The sequence below is a fragment of the Entelurus aequoreus genome, linkage group LG08 (genome assembly GCF_033978785.1).
Source record: "Entelurus aequoreus isolate RoL-2023_Sb linkage group LG08, RoL_Eaeq_v1.1, whole genome shotgun sequence".
In the NCBI taxonomy this organism is placed as follows: Eukaryota; Metazoa; Chordata; class Actinopteri; order Syngnathiformes; family Syngnathidae; genus Entelurus; species Entelurus aequoreus.
The window spans coordinates 73,029,197-73,033,214 of record NC_084738.1 but is presented as its reverse complement, the minus strand read 5'-3'; the positions used below and the strand labels follow the sequence as shown (position 1 = coordinate 73,033,214).

The 4,018-nt window shown below is 35.4% G+C and overlaps 1 protein-coding gene across 1 annotated transcript in view; it reads right to left on the bottom strand.

Moving 5' to 3' along the window:
* arhgap27 (Rho GTPase activating protein 27) overlaps positions 1-2,389 on the bottom strand; it is an 86,091-nt gene extending 83,702 nt beyond the window's left edge. The window contains 1 exon segment of the mRNA XM_062057283.1: positions 2,267-2,389. The gene's annotated coding sequence lies outside the window, so the exon portion shown is untranslated.
* Between the last annotated feature and the right edge of the window lie 1,629 nt (positions 2,390-4,018).

The following is a 4,018-nucleotide window of genomic DNA, read 5'->3' as shown; positions in this document are numbered from 1 at the left end:
GCGAGACCAGCTTGCTAGTAAATAAATACAATGTAAAAAATAGAGGCAGCTCACTGGTAAGTGCTGCTATTTGAGCTATTTTTAGAACAGGCCAATAAAAAAATAAAATAAATAAAAACCGATACTGATAATAAAAAAAACGATTCCGATAATTTCCGATATTACATTTTAACGCATTTATCGGCCGATAATATCGGCAGGCCGATATTATCGGACATCCCTAATTATTATGGTATTATTTTGTTGGATTGATAAAAAAAAAAAATGAAAAAAAAAGCTAGCTACAGCTACAATTTTGTTGTTGTATTGTAAACATTCCCTAAGGTGGTGCCATATAGCCATGCTTTGACAGGGACATCACTCTTTTGAATGTGGTGGACTCATCTAAAACACTTTCTGGAATAAAGAGCATTTTAACAATAGAGAAAAAAATGTAATAAAAATGATATCAGTGTTTCCCACACATTCACAAAAAAAAAAAAAAAAAATTTTTAATTTAATTTAATTATTTATTTTTTGTGTCCTGTCCAGCTTCTCAGGCAAATCATATAGTTGATGTAGATGCCGTATCGGCTGTTCAGATTTACTTTACAAAAGAGAAGTGTAGGATCAAGATTTTGTGTCTATCTACCACCACTACTGTTTTCTGTTTATTTGTTACTGACTGTGGCAGGACACCTCTGCGTCTGTTTCACTTTATGTTGCTGGTAAATAATATGGTTGTGGTAATAGGCTAAAGTTAAATTATTTAGTATGCACTAATTAAAGGGGCAGAGCTTTAAGATACATTTTAGCTTTTATATTTTTATAAGATATATTTTTTAATAAATATAAAATTAATAAATATATTTCAGTGAATAACTTATTGTTCAAATCTGTATATAAATATATACATAAAGTGTTGTAATTATATTGTAAAATGGATGATGGATGGACGTTTAAAACAAAACTGTTATTAAATTAGTAAGTATACATTTTTTTAGCCTTTTTAGAGAAAATCATATCATCAACTTGCACTGAGCCTAGTCTATAAAATCCGCTACACCTCCCTGATACCGAAGTACATGTCAAACTACTTCCTTAACGTAAATGACCGCCATAACCACAACACCAGGGGGTGCTCCACTAACCACGTTAAACCCAGATTCCGAACTAACAAAGGTCTTAACTCATTCTCTTTCTATGCCACATCAATGTGGAATGCGCTCCCAACAGGTATAAAAGAAAGGGCATCTCTATCCTCCTTCAAAACCGCTATAAAAGTTCACCTCCAGGCAGCTACAACCCTAAACTAACACCCTCCCCGGATTGCTAATAATCAAATGTAAACAATCAAATGCAGATTCTTTTTCTTATGCCTTCTGATCTCTCTCTCTCTCTCTCTCTCTCTCTATGTCCACTACTTGATGTCCATATCCCCACCCCCCCCACCCCACCCCCCTCCACACTCCTGATTGTAAATAATGTAAATAATTCAATGTGATTATCTTGTGTGATGACTGTATTATGATGATAGTATATATGATAGTATATATCTGTATCATGAATCAATTTAAGTGGACCCCGACTTAAACAAGTTGAAAAACTTATTCGGGTGTTACCATTTAGTGGTCAATTGTACGGAATATGTACTTCACTGTGCAACCTACTAATAAAAGTCTCAATCAATCAATCAATGTAGTACATTATGCAAATACTCGATGATGTCATGATGACCACGCCCATAGCCACGCCCCCACCGCCACAGGTATCTTGGCAGTTTATGGGAAACACTGGATATGTAAGAGTATAATGTACTTATGGTAGGGGTGTAACAGTACACAAAAATTTGGGTTCGGTACGTACCTCGGTTTACAGGTCACAGCTCGGTTCATTTTCAATACAGTAAGAAAATAAAAATATATACATTTTTTGATTGGTGAAACGGAGTCCAACGTCACCAGTGACTGCATTTGATTGGTGAAACGGAGTCAAACGTCACCAGTGACTGCATTTGATATGTGAAACGCAGGCATGTGATAGATCCTACTTTGAAGGTCTGTCTGACAAACCAAAACAAACAAAGCGTGCATTAACAGATGGATAAAAATCAGTAGCGAGCTGAATGTAGATAAATGGAGTGGAGTAAAAGTAGCGTTTCTTCTCTATAAATATACTCAAGTAAAAGTAAAAGTATGTTGCATTAAAACTACTCTTAGAAGTACAATTCATCCCGAAAGTTACTGAAGTAGATGTAACGGAGTAAATGTAGCGCCTTACTACCCACCTCTGCAAATGACAAAATATGTATATACAAATGTCAAAACAGCATTCTCTGTTGTCCAATTAACCCGAGTGTTGCTCACATACATCTTCCATCGGGTGACAAGCAAAACAAACTTTTGTTTACAGTAGAGAATATGATATATTCATATGTTGACAATAAACATGCTTGCTGTTGTTGTTTACATCTGGCTAACATTTAGGCGGGCAATGCCTTGCTTTGCTAGCTATCCCATGATGCCTTGCGCTTCGACACACATTTGAAACCTCCCATTACGGAAATTAAAAATAAACAAATGTACCGTTTTCTCTATTTATTATCCAGTTTATACGTCTAACTTTAAAATATACTCTCTTTTGGGCTTTACTAGTAAAGAAAAAAACCGACTCTGAAAACTCGAATTAGCGTTAGCTTCAAACCCGGAAGTTGCTATCGAGGTGTGACGTCATCCCGAAACTCTATATTGCACTTGTCTAGTAAATGGGAACAAACATTTTAATAACTGATAAGACGTAAAGTCACATTCCTATTATTATTATTTTTTTTTTTTAAATAGGAGAAAATGAGTTGAATGCCTCCTAATTCAGATTTTGGTATCTTTAGATACATAATTTGACGTCACAATCAAACAACATGGCGAGCAAGAAGCATTAAAGACAACAACAAGACTTACTTACAAGGTTTCTACTGGCGTCTGACAGACTCGCATGTTTCTCCTTCGTCCTATTTCTTCCTTGTGACACATTTTCACACACTGTGGTCACAAAAATGGGAAGTCTGTTATTAGTAGTACTTCCCAATATGTCTGCTTCTAAACGGCATCAATTGCGTACGCGCATGCGCTCTACTAACCAGGGCGTGACGCGCATAAACAAACACACAAGACGTTATCATAAATAATATTAGCTATAATAATATTAGGACGGACTATTACATCGTTTTGGTATGAGGTTTATTTTTTGGTAATGGCACATATTTGTGTAGAATATTTTGAAGAATACAAAAAAAAGTGGGCAGTAGGAGAATCACTATCATCACAAGGAGAACTCCAACAGACAAACTGGCAGTTTAGTGCAAAAACAATCATTTAAAAGACACTGAACATGTGTGTGTGTAAACAGGAAGCCGTCTGCTTCCACCTTCCTGAAGACTTAACACAATAAGAGAAAAAGAAAAAGATGTGCAGTCTTGTTCTTCATCAGATATTCCAACAAGTTAAATACATGTGATCTGTTACAGTATAAATATATGTCAAGGCTCTGTTAAAAAAGAAGGCAGGTTTCATTTGTTTGAAAATATTAATTTAGGTTCTACTCAGCAACTGTGCTGCTGTTTTTTTGACATGTTGGTACACAAAGCTAGTTGCTGTGTGCCGACTTCAGTCATCTTTGTAAAAAAAAGTGGACAAAAAGTGTCTTTGTGCTGCTTGCTTCTATTCCAGGGTGTCCAAAGTGCAGCCAATTCTTTTAACGGCCCACGGCAAATTTTTAAAATACCTTTTTAAAAAAAAAAGAGAAAAGAAAGGGGAATGAAAATGACTAACTTTAAAAGTCCTGGGGACCCAAAAGGGTCTCGGTCATTAAAGTGTTAAAATAAGTTACAGATTAGTATTTTTTTAAACTTTCAACACTTCCATGTCTATTTATCACCTTCCCGACGACCTAATGCTTTTATTTTGTTATGTTTTACGCTCCTTTTCCCCCCAAAAAGAAAAACCTGCTTATGCCAAACACAAAAATATGCTATATATTAAGG